The sequence below is a fragment of the Zootermopsis nevadensis genome, unplaced genomic scaffold, assembly GCF_977971745.1.
Source record: "Zootermopsis nevadensis isolate Lab colony 2312 unplaced genomic scaffold, Znev_1.0 Znev_ptg000002l, whole genome shotgun sequence".
NCBI classification, from domain to species: Eukaryota; Metazoa; Arthropoda; class Insecta; order Blattodea; family Termopsidae; genus Zootermopsis; species Zootermopsis nevadensis.
Window position 1 is genome coordinate 5,870,394 of NW_028259134.1, and position 18,929 is coordinate 5,889,322.

Below are 18,929 nucleotides of genomic sequence, written 5' to 3' on the forward strand. Positions count from 1 at the left end.
ATATGATCTCGATTGCCCTCTCACTTCGCTTTACAGTGAATATAAAAATACATTTAACTGTTTATTTCATTATCATTGCGCACTGTGGCATGAACATAACATTTTTGTAAATTTGAATAGTTTCACATTTGTTGATTCATCAAACCTTGAACTGTAGTGCTTGTTTCCCAGTCTTCGTGCATGAATCGAATGATGTTTTGTGATATACCTTTAACGACCGTCGTCAGTGCAATCGTACCATACGCAGAATATACCTGCAGATGTATGGTGTTCTAATGGCTAGCTAATAGTATTGCTAAGACGAGCTTCGCTTTTGAATATGCCTTAAAGTTAATTCGTATATGTAATAAATTCACTGAGAATTGCAGTCGATCACTCGTAACTGTGGTTGTGAGAAACAGCTGATTGTCGAGCGCCTGTAGTTAAATCTGTCACTGACGTAGATGTCAGGTCACACAATATGCTTTCTTGAACATTTACCACACAGAATTAACTTCTGTATGACTTCCAGTAATTAGGCCTGAGGAGGTGAGCAAGGTATTCTTGGAATTAAAGGTGTATTAATTTAAATTTATTATGTAAAATTTCATACGTGCGGCTGCTGTTTGAAAATCATTGTGGTGAATATTTATCAGCGGGTTAGGTTTAAAAGTTTTTTAAATATTTCATATCAAGCGACATGTTATATTTCTTTGTTTGGGTGGATGTTTAGAACTTCTGTAGGAAGACCAATGATAATAAACCCTAAAGCGTAGGAAATTAATTTAATGACTATCGGAAATAAGTGAATTGTGAGTTTTTGATCTCTATATGCATTGGTAATAACGGTTTAGTCTGCAGCATGTTCCTTGTAAATGTGATAGTTGTTCTTTAACTGCTCAACCTTGCCTTTGAGTTAACAGAACCAAAAGTTTTGGGATTCCCCACGCGGGAATTTCCTGACCTTTTGACTTTTGTGAACGACGGCGTAGAACAGCAACCAGGTCTTCATGTAGTGTGTACGTTATTGTTGTCAGATTTTGACCAAAACGGTGATATCTCGACAGATTTTAATAAAATTCCCCAGTATCAAATTTCATTAAAATACGTTCAGCTTTCTCGAAATTTTACATGCGTACAGACAGAAAATGCGATTTTAATAGGCGCTCGCAGGGCCCCTCTACGCGCCTAAAAACGTTCCAGAGAAAGAGAATTCTTTTGTTTTACAGAGATTGTTCCAAGAATAAGCAAGAAAGAGTGACATTGGCGTGTTTATTAATAGTACCACGCAGCAAAGCATTGAACTGTTTGTGTTTTGAGAGACGTGGAAGAAAAATGTCTCATTCGATTTCGGAACACTGACATGGAAGTCGTAACCTTGGGCTGCTTGGCTCCGTGACGTGCAAAGTCATTCAAGGAGGAAACACGTGTCGCTACGCTCGATCGTTGGCAGTCACTTGCAGTTCCCTCCTTGACGGTGTCATGGTACTGAGACTCGGAATGCATCTGGGTCTTTGAATTGTATGGGTCAAATGATTCTGTCCAGATCATGTATAAAAATAATACACGTCCTGTTCGTACACTGAAAGCATTCTGAAGTGCTGTACACGCTGTTAATTTACTGTATAGAAGCTCTGTTAGATTCTAATAATCACATTGGCCCAGAATCCCATGTTAATGTCTCATCATTAAAATGCAGGACAAAATCATTATATTACGGTAGCCACTAAATATGGCAAAGTTTAAACATTTGGGAAGAAAGGTAGCAAATAAGAATTGCATTCACGAGGAAATTAATTTAAGACTCAAATCGGTTTACGTATCCTGCCTTCTTGTTTCATGTACTATACAGTGCAATCTTGTATTCCATTTGAAACTACTCCACCGAACTCCGTGGTCGAGTGGTTATCACTCCTGCTTCGTGTTCCAGAGATTCCTGGTTCAAATTTTGGCTCGAAGACCGGTTATTTATTTTTCACAGTCTCTTCAGGTAAACGTCGAGATAGAAATTAAATCAGGCCACGACCGCTTCCTTCCACAACCTTGCTGTTTTGTCTGAGCTACAGAAAGCGTCGTTGAATATATTACAAATATTAAACCACAATTCCATCATTTCCGCTCTTGTTTGTGTACGGACTGCGCTTGGTCAGATCAGAAGCGTTTCTTTGTTTGATGTGTTGCACGAAGAAGTGTCTCGTGTGAGAATAACAGCAAGAGCTAACTCATCACTTTTACTTTCGATATCAGGTGGTCGATATCTCGAAAACAATACGCTGTGTAACGATAGTGTAAACAGCATACAGTAGAACATTTTCAATCCACTTACTGCGTGTTGAAAGGCATTGTGTTTACTCACGGACATTGGAACAAGTAGAATTTACGGACCGGCCGCAGTCTGCGGGCTTCTGGGGTGTAATCACTTTCAGTTTCCTTCACAAGTGCAGTGCAGTACGTTGGTTTCTTTGGCAACTCCTCGACATTATTTTAGCCTGACTTCTGGGGTCAGATTGAAAGTTAACGAGGTCATTCCCGTCGCCTGTCTCGTTTCACATGCCTATAAATAACGCTCGGTTTTGCAGTGAGCTGCAGTTGCTCGCATTATAATTGGTATTCTGCAGTATTTCGAGGTACACGCTGTGCTGCTGATGAGAACGTGATACTTCTCCACTGTTGCCATTTTGTGATCTTGCACAGTTATGTTCTCCTGTCGTCATCGGCTAGTTCGTAGTCGTTGCCTTGAGAACCCAAAATCTTTCAAGCTAATTCTGGGAAGAAGAGTCTTGTGTTTAGTTTACGTGCCATGTGAAACACTGTCTTTCTTTTCATTTGGTATTTGGTAAATACGATTGCAAATCATGAGAGCAGTCAACAGACGTCTGGTTCAAAAGCGGCCTTGTGTTGGTACAGGTATGTTAGACGTAAAACATAATCTGTCGGTCATTATTCTGCGTTGCAAACGGGAAGGGGTTCCAACAGTTCCTACGCATGCTTGATACCTACGCGTCGCGACAGCCGGGTGCCGACGTGAGCCAGGATGTTGTCCAATAATGATGTACCTACAGACGGAGGCGGCTGGTTGTCTGTAGAAGCAGTTGGGTGCAGTGTGTGATTAATGTCGGGTGGCACAGCTTTAGTCTAATGCGATGTGATATGTTCCGGATATGGAGAGCAGGGTTTTGAAGATTAACAGGATGTTACAAATTCATCTGCCTGGAGCTTGTGGTCCTTGGGTGTAGTATCTCTTTGAGTGCATTAGTACTTCAGAAATTTGAATAGGCTACAGAATTTTTTCCTTGGTTTCAGAAATAAAAGTCTTATTATTTATGTATCCCTGCAGCCAGTTCGTAGTTCGTACTTGAATCTATATAAAATAGCGATTACCAGGAACGTTCTTAAGAATTTTGAGTGGCTTGCTTATGTACCGTTATTGAACAGGAAGGACGGGCCTCTGGAGGCAACGCATTTTGTGTCTGGTTTATCTGTGACGTTCCAGAAAATGTTTTTTTCTTATATTTAATCGTTTTTCAAAGAAAGTTATTTTTCCTAAAGGCGACGCGTACTGTCTACGATGGTGTGTGGGTCCTTGGAGATGAAGTTGTGAATCAGTAGTGGAAGGCAGTTGAATCTGTTTGTTTACAATAGTATTTACCAGAAAGGTGCCTCCAGAAAGTTCCTTAAAATGTTTACCATTTTGAAACGAAATATTGACTTGTAATGGCGACGCGTGCTATTTCCGTGTCGTTTGAGCTCGAAGGGAGTTAAGTTCCTTCAGAATACCAATTCCCAAAACGTTGCTCCAGACTTTGGAATTCAGCTTTCATTTTATTCTTCTTCTTTGTTAAGGCGAGACAAACTCATTGGTCTCTCTGCAGAAGTTTACAGTACTGTCCACAGATGACGAGAAAATCCCTGCTGGTGCGGTGCGGGGGGAATGTTTACTGCCTGGTGGACTAGAGGGCTGCTATTGGTGGGAAGTGTGATACGTCAGAGTTTTACGCTACTACACAGACTGAAAACATCAAGCAGTTAAGAGTAGCGTGTAGTGAGTGCACCTCTAATGTGTTCTGCGGGTGTTGCGGTAATATTCTAGATTAAATCGCTGTGCCACTGTGAGGTAATCTTAAAGCTGTACCCATTAGAACACTTGAAAGCCTGTCGTCTGTTGTTCGTTCAGTGGTTGTGGAACGAATGCTTTTAGGATCGGTCGTCACTCACCGCGAAATCTTGCGCATGCGCGTATATCGAATTCCTAGCAGGGATTTTCTCCTGGTCTGCGGACTGTACAGCTCTAATATGTTCTGTGGGTGTTGTGATAATATTCTAGATTAAATCGCTGTGCCACTGTGAGGTAATCTTAAAGCTGTACCCATTAGAACACATGAAAGCCTGTCGTCTGTTGTTCGTTCAGTGGTTGTGGAACGAATGCTTTTAGGATCGGTCGTCACTCACCGCGAAATCTTGCGCATGCGCGTATATCGAATTCCTAGCAGGGATTTTCTCCTGGTCTGTGGACTGTACGTGACATCCGCGTCTGTGTCCAAGCTCCGCCGAGCCCAACGGCCACCTCGAAGATCAGTCTCACGGTGATTCAGACTTAAAAACGCTCCATTCAAACACCACAAATGTCGAATTGTTTCATATCTGGGCTTGGGATATGCAAAATTTTTTGGTCTGAAATCTGACTGCAAGAAACCATTTGTAACACATACATGTAGAAGGGAGGAAAAAGAATCTGAATTGACCTTGAAGAATTAAGGTCGCAGTGTGTTGATTGGGTTCATCTGGCACAGACTTGGGTACAGTGGCGAAATCTTGTGTACACGGTAATGAACAATCGGGTCCTACAAAATGCTTTGAATTTCTTGAGTAGCTAAGCGACTCAGGGTCTCTGCACAATAGATTCAGTCACGTAGTCTCATGTAAATTAATCTGCCTAACACACGGATGCAAATGCCTTACTTCATTCGACGATGATTCACCTCTAATCTCTTTCGTCGGCGTCGAATAAAGTCAGAGAACGGTCACGTTCAGTTAAATTGGCTTACACAAGAACACAACTGGCATTCACATGGGTGACTCGGGAATATCACCCTCAGAACAGTCAGTGTCCCGGCCGAGATTCGAACTGAACACCTCAGACGCTAACAGGTGCTCGTGCAATTCTGCGGGACGTGCTCTCATAAATCAGGATTTTCGTACTTCGTGGACCACCTTGAACGTCGGCACCTCACTGCTGCATAGCAAAAGGTCAAAACACTTATATTTCTTGTAAGTTGTATTGGTTTTATTCTGTTCATCTGCGGACAATGAGCAAAAAGTGAAGTTCAACGAACGGACGTTCCGGCTGGCAGCGACTGCGGATAAATAGCGTATAAAGAATACTACACGTTATTGTGTCGTGAGGTCTTATGCATGCCGTAAGGGAAACAAAAATCAGCAACACAAACACTTAACCAGACGTTGGCAAGCCTTCTTCAGTATCGGTAACATCTCAAAGGAGCATCAAGACGAAACTGGGAGTAAATTGAAGATTTCTGTCTTCTGGGTTCTTGCGCTGTGTAGTCTGGTCGATGTTAACCGATATCATATTCATCGCCCTGATGGCGGAGGCAGTATGACCTCTGAAACGTTGGTAAACATCGACCAGACTACACGGCGCAACAACCCAGAAGACAAAAATCTTCATACTCTGATGATGGAGGCAGTATGACCTCTGAAACGTTGGTTAACATCGACCAGACTACACAGCGCAACAACCCAGAAGACAGAAATCTTTATACTCTGATGACGGAGGCAGTATGACCTCAGAAACGTTGGTAAACATCGACCAGACTACATAATGCAAAAACCCAGAAGACAGAAATCTTCATACTCTGATGACGGAGGCAGTATGACCTCAGAAACGTTGGTAAACATCGACCAGACTACACAGCGCAACAACCCAGAAGACATAAATCTTCATACTCTGATGACGGAGGCAGTATGACCTTAGAAACGTTGGTAAACATCGACCAGACTACACAGCGCAACAACCCAGAAGACAGAAATCTTCATACTCTGATGACGGAGGCAGTATGACCTCCGAAACGTTGGTTAACATCTACCAGACTACACAGCGCAACAACCCAGAAGACAGAAATCTTCATACTCTGATGACGGAGGCAGTATGACCTCTGAAACGTTGGTTAACATCGACCAGACTACACAGCGCAAGATCCCAGAAGACAGAAATCTTCATACTCACCGCTGTGAAAGCCTAAAATGAAACGCATTAAACACAAGATCAACCTTAGTTCAGCCTACATGTTGCTTCGTGCAGCCTGGAACCCCGCGCTCCTGTTTCTCGCCTTGTGAAGACCACGACGCACATTACAATGTTTATAATGACCCTGGGAAGGTACTGGGTTCTAGCCTCATCGAAAACAGTATATAATAAAAGTGTACCATACGTACAGTCCGCAGACCAGGAGAAAATCCCTGCTAGGAATTCGATATACGCGCATGCGCAAGATTTCGCGGCGAGTTACGACCGATCCTAAAAGCATTCGTTCCACAACCACTGAACGAACAACAGACGACAGGCTTTCATGCGTTCTAATGGGTACAGCTTTAAGATTACCTCACAGCGGCACAGTGATTTAATCTAGAATATTATCGCAACACCCGCAGAACACATTAGAGGTGCACTCACTACACGCTACTCTTAACTGCTTGAGGTTTTCAGTCTGTGTAGTAGCGTAAAACTCTGACGTATCACACTTCCCACCAATAGCAGCCCTCTAGTCCACCAGGCAGTAAACATTCCCCCCACACCGACCAGAAACGACTTCCCCTCGCTGGGTTTTTCTCGTGATCTGTGGACAGTAGTCAGAGACCTGTAGATCGTATCATTTTTCACATTTGTTTTCGTCAGCCATTTATTTAAAGGGTCACCCAGGCTTTTCACTTTGCTGGGACTGCAGAGGGCGATTGGTTGCTGCTATTTAATGGCGTACGATACTTTTATGTACTCTGTTATAATTTCAATGTAAAGAAAGGTGAGAGGGGAACTTTAAACCTGTTTCACAGACCGGGATTAGTCGCTTGCTAATTCGCTGGAGATATTGTTGTCAGACTTTGTGAGAAGTTCGGTTTTTATTAAATTCAGGGGATTCGAAAACTAGTTCATCGGACGCTGACCACCAGCCTTGACGTACGGGCAGAACGACAACACTGACTCATCGCTGTATTTGTCCTGTGTTGTCGGGTGTTTGAAGGCCGGGTTTCTGAAAGGAATGGTACTACGAGGATGGCCGTAGGCGCTCGAGGCCTGTCGGTCTGACCTTGAGACTGATTATCACTATTCTAATACCTCCTTGTGAAAAGTGATAAACATGACGTGAACAATTTTTCGCTGGATAATTCATATCGGTTTTCGGAATAGGTTAAATGTTATGTAATGGCCTCCTGTTGGGTTATTTATTACGAAAAATTTATCTACGTGATACATCACGCAGATAATTTTGATTTTTCTCGTTTTACATGTTTTCTGCATATCCGCTCATGAGGTAATAGCTACAGTCCACGACTGTAATCTTGAGACTTGCGAGGTGATGAAGTAGGGTGAAGGAGGGTGGAGTTAAGATGGCGTCTGCCTTTAACGCTACGGACTTACTGCATTCCTTGCGAGTCTCAAGATTACAGTCGTGGACTATACTTACCTTTGGTCATGTTAGCCAATCAGATATGCTAATTCACGAGAAAGATTGAATTTTGAGTTGGAGAAACACTGATTTAGTCGCATTCCCTGGTCCATACGAATTCGAGGTACGACAAATAACCTGACTGATTCTGTAAGGTAAGAAAAATATCATTAATCTTTCGCGAGTGTGGTCTAGGAATTTCAATCGATGTATAATTCTATGTCGATATTGAATCGATTAATCGGTTAAGAGCACCTTAAATTGCGCAGGTACCGCATTGAATTTAGTATTAAAATATTATATTTGTTTTTTTATATGCCTGGGCCGATTACAAGCTTTTGCCCTTAGATATCAATTACAGTTGGAAATTATCCTTCTAATTAAAAACCGTTGGCAACCCTGCGGAACTCTGGTTGAAATCGCTCCGTTAATCTTTTCTTACTCAACGGACAATTTTAACGACCACTGAATATGGGATGTTCGAAAAGTCACACAAACCCATATTGAAATATTTATTGTTGGGTAAAATTTAATAAATTGGATTAATAAATACACAATATCGCTGTAACTGTGCATGAGCTGACACACGTCGCGTCATGTGTAGAAATGGAAGGATGTCTTTTTGGCAATTGTGACGAGTGTCCACGGCCGAGCACAGCTTGGCATCTCGTTCTTGCGTAACTTGACAGAACGAGTTTAAGGATACATTTCCCCATTCTCCTGCGCCAAACAAATCGAAAATATCTCGTCTGTTTGACGCGAGGAAAATATTAGATGTATGCTTCGCCGTACGCGGTGGGCATTTTCAACAATAAATGTGACATTGTTTCTTTGTTTTATGATTTTAGTTTAATTTTTGACAAATAGAACGTGTCAGGAATAGGTTACGTGACTTTGTTATCATCCTGTAATTTTTTTCGCTTATGTGGAGAAATCCGTATCACTCGTTACTTTATTTTGGACCCAACCCCCCCCCCCCCCCCCCCCGACGGATGGAATGTAATTTTAAAAAAAAACACAAATTTTCGAAGTGTGATTTTTCATCTTCGATATAAATAGGAAAATAGGAGACACTTACTACGGATATGGTAGATCGAGTTACTCTCGACCGATGGTGCAGACATCTAGCTACCGAATCCAACACTGTAGGGTCGTGCTTCTCCCCCCTTATACCTGAAGACGAATGCAGATCTTTTTTTCGAAACTTTGTGCTTTTTAAAAATAATTGCAATTCGAACTGACGATGGGTAAATTCAAAATAAATAAATTAGTAAGTTGGTAGGACTGCTGTGGCTGCACATGAAAACGCCGGCATACATTCATGCCTCTGATGAGATTCGAACCCATAATCACAGTTCTCGAGCGGTCCATTATCCTGTTCGGCCGCAGAGATTGTCAAGTCCTGCAGCTATTGAAGTTTGTCTTGGGTTTAGTTCCTGAGCATTGCCCGTAATTTCAAGTGAGCAGACGTTTCGTAGGCGCGGTACAGATTTAGACTCCTCAAGCATCACGGTCGTTGAAGTTCTGCAGTTTAAATTTTCGTTTGTAAAGTACGAAATTTCAGGTTCACTGCTTCCAAATAAAAGAATTCCACAGAAGGTAACCTTCCCGACCAAGGCAACGAAAAACAAACAACTGATTAAATTAAGGGATGAACAAATTCGTTGCTATTTTTCAGCTCAGAAATTATCACGTTTACTTTACAAAACTCTGCAGGTTAAGGCTGAGGTGCAGGCCCACAGAACAGTTATTTTATCACGTGTTTGGACAGCCTGTACGTCGGAACAGGGGTGAACAAAGAAAAAGCTGCTCATAAAAATATGTAGAGGCTGCATATGGTGTATCATGGGCCTAACCACACAGTTATCGTTCTCCTTTTAACTAACTAACTAACTAGATGGCTTACCGAACCCGAAGGTTCATCACCGAATTAACCAAAGCTTTCCACCGGTTCCTATCCTGGGCCGACAAAATCCAGTCTCCTTCAACTCCTTTCTCCCATAGATCCCACCTGACATCATCCTCCCATCTACGTCTAGGTCTCCCCAGCGGTCTCTTCCCTCAGGCTTCCCAAATAGTGGAACCAACCAACTAGATGGCTTAGGGAACCCGAAGGTTCATCACCGAATTAACCAAAGCCCTCCACCGGACCCTGCCCTGGGCCAACAAAATCCAATCTCCTTCAACTAGATCCCGCTTAATATTATCCTCCCATCTACGTCTAGGTCTCCCCATGGTCTCTTCCCCTCAGGTTTCCCAACCAGTACCCAGTGCACACCTCTTGTCCCATCCATGCGCGCTACATGCCCTGCCCATCTCATTCTTCTCGACTTAATCACCCTGACAATATTGGGGGAGGAGTACAGATTTTTAAGCTCATCATTATGCAGTTTTCTCCACGCCCCATCGTCTTCTCTCCTAGGCCCAAATATCCTCCTCAACACCCGATTCTCAAACACCTGCAATCTACGTTCCTCCCTCTGAGCGAGAGACCATGTTTCGCACCCATACAAAACAACACGCAAAATCTTTCTCCTTTTAGGGCAGTGAAATTAATGACGCTAGGAAGAGTTGGAATTCTAGGGCAGCAGCGATTTTGGAGGACAAAAAGAAGTCTTTAATCTTGATCCCAGTGACTTTCAGTAGGCTGCGAGGAACTGAACTGCCTTCGGATCGTGCACATCGGCTGAATTACATATTAGCGGTGTTAGTCAGACAGTTTGGAGTTAATTACGGCAGTTAGGTCCACGTAAACATGCGATTAGAAGCCCCCCAAAATAACTAACATCGAAGGAACTCAAGGACAGGGAACTGAGAATATTTGTGCCTCGGTCCGATCAAATAAAGAAATGGAGAGAGTTGAATACGTCGTCCAAAGTCAAGAGTAAACCAGACGCGTGAGATTTGTTTTCGCAATAGTGGAAATGAGGATTACGGTCTTCTAGGTTGTAACTCCGTTGCTGAGTGTTGTACGTGACTTATTGGGCACACAGGAAGAGAGGCCTCTTGCTTCATGTAATGTTTGTTGTTGTTTAGTGTTCTGTCTGCCGACAGGTCCATATGAACAGGATCCTTCCATCCTTTTCTCGGACTGGGACCTGTTCATATACGTTCTTGGCAGATGATCCAGAAGTGGTTTGCCATTGCCTTCTTCTGTGTGTGAATGGAGTAATTGTTGGGATGCCACGGAGAAACCGGGGAAGCCCCCGGAGGAAAACTCCGTGTTGCCTAGACCATGGCCTTGCCCAACACAAGTTATAAATTCGGGAATCGAACCCGAGACCCCAGGATTACAAGGCCAGCGTTCTAACCGCTAGACCACCGTGGCTACATCATGTAATGGTAAAGGTGAAATTGTCCCTGTTCCTCAACAGCACGCCATTGAAGCATATAGAGGGCGTGGAGGTGAAGTTACACACGATATCGACTTCGGAATTAGATAGACGTGAGTGGGTATCTTCGGTAAGGGAAAATTAAAATGAATCGAAGTATTAAAAAGCCGGATTTAGTTACGACGATGATAAAATTCGGACTTGGCCGTAATGTTTACATGGTCACAGACCTGCAGAACGTTAACAGCTTCCTGTATCACAATGCAAGATCTGGTAATCACAAATATCACGTCCCTTACTACGAGCGTCCACACCTGCTAAAATTCCAAGCTTCTCGAAGACCATTTTTTTCGCCCTTAAACAGCTTATCGACATCTGCTATTTCATGTTCAGTCTTCAGGGCTGTTGGACCACAGGTTGCGTGAACGAGCGATGGTTTCAGGTAAAGCTTCGACCTTACCAAGTATTTTTTTTATCTCGAACGCGTGTCAAGGTCGACCGAATGCTTGATTGCAGGCGAACGTGTTGTGAAGCACACAGCACGGTGACGCATACAGTGCGAGCAGGCAGGGGTTATCGACCTTCGCCCTTGCTTATCGACTCGCGAGTTTCAAGGTTACTGAAGCGCCATGTCAACTTTTTCGAATGGACAAGTTAACATACACCGAGTTATTTTTCTTTTACAAAATAAGTCATTAGTGAGATATTTCACGCTGATTTTACTGGATATGACGTTTAATTTCAGTTGCAATTCGCATGCATCCCTTCAAGTGTTCGTCAGTAATACGCGTTCTGGTTTTTGATTGGACGTTGTTCGTTGAGCTGAGCAATTGCTTACAGCAATAGTAATGACGGTATTAAGGAAACGTTTTTTTTGACGTAAATACGTCTATATTTTAGGGTCAGTGTCATTCGGCAAAAATGTGTTACGAAAAAGGGAAACGAAAAAATGTAACTTCATTGTTATGTTACCTGGGAAACGTCATCTATTTATCAACAAATAAACAACGATGGTTACCTTGGAAACCACAGTATATTAGATTACCTTACCTTACATTACATTCATCTACCACAGACCCACTTTAAGCGTAAGTAATTCAAGTTAAATAAGCAATGTCTTAATCAAACTTATCTCAATTGTAAAGCATGTATAAAGGAAATGTTTATAATAAAGTCAATATATAAACTGCCTTTCCGTATAGACGTATTTACGTCAAATTCTCCGGAACCGTGGTTGCACTGACAACTTTTTTCTAATACTAGAGCAGAGCGCTCCGTTCGGAGCTCCTCGGGGGGATTGGTCAAGTTTGTAAAACGCAACCAACTAAACTAACCCCGCTGTCTCTATCTGATGTTTTAGTTCTTTACGTCGCTGTTCAGAGGCCAGCTGTTCTTTGTCAGTCAACTATCTACGTCCAGCCCCACCCTTGCAAATCTTCGTCTTAAAATCGATCATAAAGTCAGTTTTCGTAATAGTTTTCGTAATCGTAATATATCGAATGAGTAGTATGACTTGAATGAGTAGTATTATTAGTATCAGTTTACCTTGTTGGTGTTGGTACTTCAAATAGTTGATAACGTCTTCTTTCACTTTTCTTCATTTCTTAAATAGTTCTGATGTTTTAGTTCTTTACGTCGCTGTTCAGAGGCCAACTGTTCTTGGTCAGTCAATTTTCTACGTCCAGCCCCCACCCTTGCAAATCTTCGTCTTAAAATCGATCATAATAGTTTTCGTAATCGTAATATATTTGTTTACTCGACATTGTTGTGTTCCACAACAATGACGTCATTTCTTGAAGACAACGACTAATCACAGATGACACAGTATTGCAGTAAGTACTTGTGGGTCACACAAAATGCATTGCGATCCGCGTTTTGAGAACCCTTATCGTAGTACCAAATACGTAAGTTTTAAATGAACTCGCCAAGAAATCTGATTTTTTTTAAATTCGCCTGTTACTCAATGGACTAATTGCATGCTTATTTATGCCACTGTTCGCTGTCTCCTACCTCAGTTTCCTGTTTGTGCTTAAATTCTGGGCTGAGTGTTTCTGTATGTCGATTTTCATATTCATCTGACGTCAAATGCGTAAATCGATAAGCTAAACATAATAGTGGGCCCTCGCAGCGCGGTTTTCCAAAGGACTGGCCGTATCTGTTTGTCCGTATGAGTAAACTCGGTAACCATGGTAACCGTCGTAAAGATGGTTGTGTTCGTACCTCTGTGAAAACATAGCAGACCTGTATCTTTTACGGAGAGAGATGTCTGTTACTGATGTGTAGGAGGATTGTAGTCGCTTATTCTGAGAAGCAAATAAACCTCATTTCCACACCATTCGAACGAAATGCAAAGTTACTGAACTGCAACGGAGGTGGCACGTACCACGGTGGTCTATAGGTTAGAACGCTGGCCTTGTAATCCTGGGGTCTCGGGTTCGATTCCCGGCGGTGCCCGAATTTATAACTTGTGTTGGGCAAGGACGTGGTCTAGGCAACACGGAGTTTTCCTCCGTGGCATCCCAACAATTACTCCATTCACACACAGAAGAAGGCAATGGCAAACCACTTCTGGATCATCTGCCAAGAACGTATATCAACAGGTCCCAGTCCGAGAAAAGGATGGAAGGATCCTGTTCACATGGACCTGTCGTCAGACAGAACACTAAATAATAATAAGATGAGGTGGTCTAGCGGTTAGAACGCTGGCCTTGTAATCCTGGGGTCTCGGGTTCGACTCCCTGCGGTGCCCGGTGTGTTGGGCAAGGCCGTGGTCTAGGCAACACGGAGTTTTTCTCGGGGCGCTTCCCCGGTTTCTCCGTGGCATCCCATTCACACACAGAAGAAGGCAATGGCAAACCACTTCTGGATCATCTGCCAAGAACGTATATGAACAGGTCCCAGTCCGAGAAAAGGATGGAAGGATCCTGTTCATATGGACCTGTCGTCAGACAGAACACTAAATAAATAATAATAACTGAGGTGGCATCTTTCTTACCATTGCCTCTCAACAGGTTAAAACTGTGATGTAATGATGAATGAGAAGATTTCTACTTCACGCTCATCGCTGTGTTGACTCTCTCTACGTTATTTTATGGTAAGCAATGTCATGATGGGTAGTGGCGTGGAAAGAGCTGCCGCGGCCTATTTCAGTGTAGGGAAGGGACGACGACACGCAGGGACAAGAACGCAACGTAGCAAGCGCTGTGGTGTCTGGTGGAGCTGCACGGAGCATGCGCACGTGCTAGTCGACATGTTCAAACGTAACACAAATGCATCGCGTGTGGCTTTACGTTAATCCGTGTTCTTAATCACGTTCGCAGTTTCTCGTGAAACGGACTTCCTTTGAACTGAGTAGTCCACAGCACAAAATCAGCGCATGAAGGGAATAAGTAACGTTTTGTCCGTCTGCCCGCTTGTGTATTTCCCTGAGTTCATAAACGGATTTTGATTAAATTTCGTATTGAGGAAAAAACATTCATTGTTGGATGAATTTAATTTTGGTGCATATCCGACCACTGTTCGCCTTTGTTTTACGTGGAGTTAAAAATGAGCTTCGTCAGATTTTTAAAAATGGGTCTTGCGTCATGAAGACTGACAACTTTTTAAAACTTAAGATATTTGATTTTTTTTACAAAATATAAGAAAAACACAACTTATGACTGTGTAAGAGTCAATATTCTTATTCTGGAAGGACATTGGTGCTACATAATTGTCCTAATGTTCATGTTCTGAGGACAAAAGCGATGTTATCAAGGATAGCTTTTATGAAGAATTGGAATCAGTATTTGATACATTTGGCAAATGTCACTTGAAAATTCTGCTAGATTTCAATGCAAAAAATTGGGAGAGAGGATATTTTCAAACGCACAATAGGTAATGGAGAGTCTTCATGCACTTAGTAATGATAACGGTGTTAGAGCAGTAAACTTTACTACGTCAGAAGATCTGATTTTTATAAATACACTTGGACTTCTCCAGATGGCAGAACACACAATCGGATAGATCATGTTTTAGTAGATAATAGAAGGCAGACAAATGTAATTGATGTGAGGTCTTTCAGAGGAGCAGATTTCGACACTGACCATTATCTGGTGGTAGCAAAAGTGAGGGAGAGGTTTTCAGTAAGAAGAACTAAGCAACATTTCGACACAGAAAGATTTGATTTGAAAAAATTAAGTTGGGGAGAGGCAAAGGAACAATATCAAGTTGAAATCTCGAATAGGTTTCAAATTTTAGAGACGGATAAAAATAATGAAAGTGAGGACATCAACACGGAGTGGGAAAATGTCAGAAACTGTATCAAAATTTCAGCCAAAGGGAAATTAGGATACTACAGGAGAAAGCAAAATAAACCGTGGTTTGATGAAGAATGTTCAGAATTAATAGATCGAAGGACCCAAACAAAACAAATGCGGATAATCTATGTAACGTGAGACGAGAAGTTAGTAGAACCTTTATAAATAAGAAAAGGGAATACCTGAAGGGCAAAATTGTTGAATTTGAGACAAATAATAAGGAAAAAAATATCAGAGACCTGTACAGAGGCATTAATAACTTTAAGAAAGGATTTCAACCCCAGACCAATTTGGTAAAGGATGATAGTGGCAATTTGCTTGCAGATCCAATAAAAATTGTGAATAGGTGCAAAAATTTCTTTAGCGAGCTCTTAAATGTTCATGAGACTGGTGATATTAGACAGATTAAAATGCATACAGCTGAACTGTTGGTGCCAGAACCTAGCTTAGATGAAGTTGAACTAGCCATTGGGAAGTTAAGTTATAAATCTCCGGGTGTTGGCTAATTTCCAGCAGAATTAATTAAAGCAGGTGGCAAAGGGTTGCATATGAGGACCATAAGCTTATTCAGTTAATTTGGGATAAGGAAGAGATGCCACAACAATGGAAGGAATCCATAATTATTCCTATTCATAAGAAGGGGGACAAGACCGAGGAATTTCGCTGCTATCAATTTCATACAAAATACTATCAAACATTCTCTTGGCAAGATTAACCCCATATGCAAATGAAATTATTGGGGATCATCAGTGTGGGTTCAGAAGAAACAGATCAACGATTGATCAGATCTTTTGCATTCGTCAGATACTAGAGAAAAAATGGGAGTTCGGTGGGACCGTACATCAATTATTTATTGATTTCAAAAAAGCCTATGACTCTGTGAAGAGAGAAGTGTTATATAATATTCTTATTGAATTTGGTATACCAAAGAAGCTAGTGGGTCTAATAAAAATGTGCTTAAATGAAACCTGTAGCAAAATTCGAGTAGGTCAATATGTATCTGAGACATTCTTCATCAAGAACGGTCTAAAACAAGGAGATGCTTTGTCTCCCTTGCTCTTTAACTTTGCACTAGAATATGCTATCAGGAAAGTCCAAGATAGGCAGGAGGGTTTGCAATTGAATGGGACACATCAGCTATTGGCATATGCTGATGATGTTAATTTATTGGGGGACGATATAAATACAATAAAGAGGAACGCAGAAGTTTTACTAGAGGCTGGTAGACAGGTGGGGCTGGAAGTAAATTCAGAAAAAACTAACTACATGTTAGTATCTCGTCATCAGAAGTCAGGCGGGCAAAATTATCTTAGGGTGGCTAATAAATCCTTTGAAAGGGTTACAAAGTTCAAATATTTGGGAACAACAATAACAAATCAAAATGACACTCATGAGGAAGTTAGGAGGAGACTAAATTCCGGAAATGCTTGCTACTTCTCCAGTTTAAAATATTTTGTATCCCCGTCTGATTTCTGAAAACCTAAAGATTAAAATATACAAAATAATCTTGCCTTTGTTTTGTATGGGTGCGAAACATGGTATCTCACTCTGAGGGAGGAACATAGATTGCAGATGTTTGAGAATAGGGTGTGGAGGAGGATATTTGGGCCTAAGAGGGAAGATTAGGGGGCATGGAGAAAACTGCATAATGGTGAGCTTAAAAATCAGTACTTCTCCCCCAGTATTGTCAGGGTGATTAAGTCGAGAAGAATGAGATGGGCTGGGCATGTAGCGCGCATGGATGGGACAAGATGTGTGCACCGGGTATTGGTTTGGAAGCCTGAGGGTAAAAGACCACTGGGGAGACCTAGACGTAGATGGGAGGATGATGCCTGATGGGATCTATGGGAGATTGGAGTTGAAGGAGATTGGATTTTGTTGGCCCAGGATAGGAACCGGTGGAAGGCTTTGGTTAGTTCGGTGATGAACCTTCGCGTTCCCTAAGCCATCTAGTTAGTTAGTGTGTGTGTCTTTGAAATAAATGGCTAAACGTCAGAGCCAGTGAGGATGCCAGTTGAAACCTTGATCTTTGCATATTCTACTTTGAAATATTGCACACAGATTTTTGTGTATGTACAATGGAGTGCTTTGGAACTAACGGCCTTGAACCTTAGGGGATTCCCGCCATACTCTTAGTTGCTGGTTCGGATCTTGAGAGTTTGTAAAGTAGTGACGGGATCTTCAGTCACGATGGCGTTAAATCTGCAGTTATCCTTGCGCTTAGCACCGCGAAACTAAGGATCCTTTTACTGATGGTGATGAGTCAAGCTACGACCGCCTTTATCCCTGGGCAAGGAGCCGCCACATCTGTTGCGTGTAGGTTATGTGATTTACTGAACTTGCCACTACGTAGGTTTTCTGGTGGCGGCTGTCGAGGGATGGGCGAGCCTGATGACTCGTGTCTTGAGTTCTGTTATTAGCCATGGATTGTTGAGTCAGACTTTCGAATCGGTTGTTGAGATTTGTTAAACTCAGAATATAATTCCATTGGAGATATTCAAACATGGACCTAGCTGACGATGATGGTTTGAGTTCTGGCGCGTTGTAGACTCGGTATATGACAACGTTTCGAAAACACGTACTGTCTCCATCCTCAGGGCCGAAGTGACGTTGCTGGGAAGTGGAGGAATTTGTATGGGGTTGGAGGAAGGGAAGACTGAGGGAATGGCCAATCAGGGACAAGGAATGAAGGGGAAAAATTTGCCGGGCCAATAGGCAATTTTAAAGCAGACGTTAGAGGGGAGGAGTTTCACTTATCTGCCCAGGATCGCCAGTTCAGTACCCGGAAGATGGAGAAAGTATGGTTTTTCGAAACGTTCTCATCTATCGACGAGTGTTTACGGCGCAAAACTCCAGAAGATCACCACCTGACCACCGCGAGAACCCGAAACCTCGCATGAAACATCATGTCAAATGTTAGGATCAAGAAACACTTTGATGATTATTATATTCTTGTGGGTTCTGAGCACTTGTGGCTCACCGATCTTCGTAATTTTGCCCGTGGCAATTGGGCAAGTATATTCCTGGAGCTCTAGTGGGCTCGTTGACTACGCATTCCTGGTATTGGGCAGAGTGCGGAGCAGACAGCTGGGCACCGCCTGATCGAATGTTCTGTCGTGAACAGGAGATCCGACCTTGGAACGGCCGTTCCCTCCTTGCAGAGGACACGCCACTTCAGTTACGTCGCGTCCAAGCTCTTTTCTTGGTACTTTGCAATCAGTTCTTAATGCAAGTTGTCCCTTGTTTACTGTTCCATGAAGTGTGGTACAGGGTGTGTCGTGAAATTCTTAACAGAACAAGTTACGTAGCTAGAGGACGTGCTGTGATTTTAGTAGTATAAGATGGACCCGTCCGAAGGGATGTAAGCTTCAGTTGGTTTGTAGCTCTAGATTTGTTTATATCGGTGAGTCATAACTAAAAACATTGCCTTGGTGTTTTGCTGTTCATTATCGGTATAAAAGTTTCCACTCAGGCGACCGCAGCTGAGGCTGTGCGACCCCCACTACTACTGAACTCCCCTCTCTCGGCTTACACATCGCGCATTTAGGTGCCACCACTACTCGCGCGACCTCTACCGCGGAAGAAAAATGAGATCAGTAGCAGATATAATAAATTGTCAGTTTTCCCAGTGACGTCGAGTC

At 42.5% G+C, this 18,929-nt stretch overlaps 1 protein-coding gene across 1 annotated transcript in view; it reads left to right on the plus strand.

Annotated features, from left to right (window-relative positions):
• BNIP3 (BCL2 interacting protein 3) overlaps positions 1 to 18,929 on the plus strand; it is a 94,025-nt gene that overhangs the window by 403 nt on the left and 74,693 nt on the right. The gene's annotated exons all lie outside the window — the stretch shown is intronic.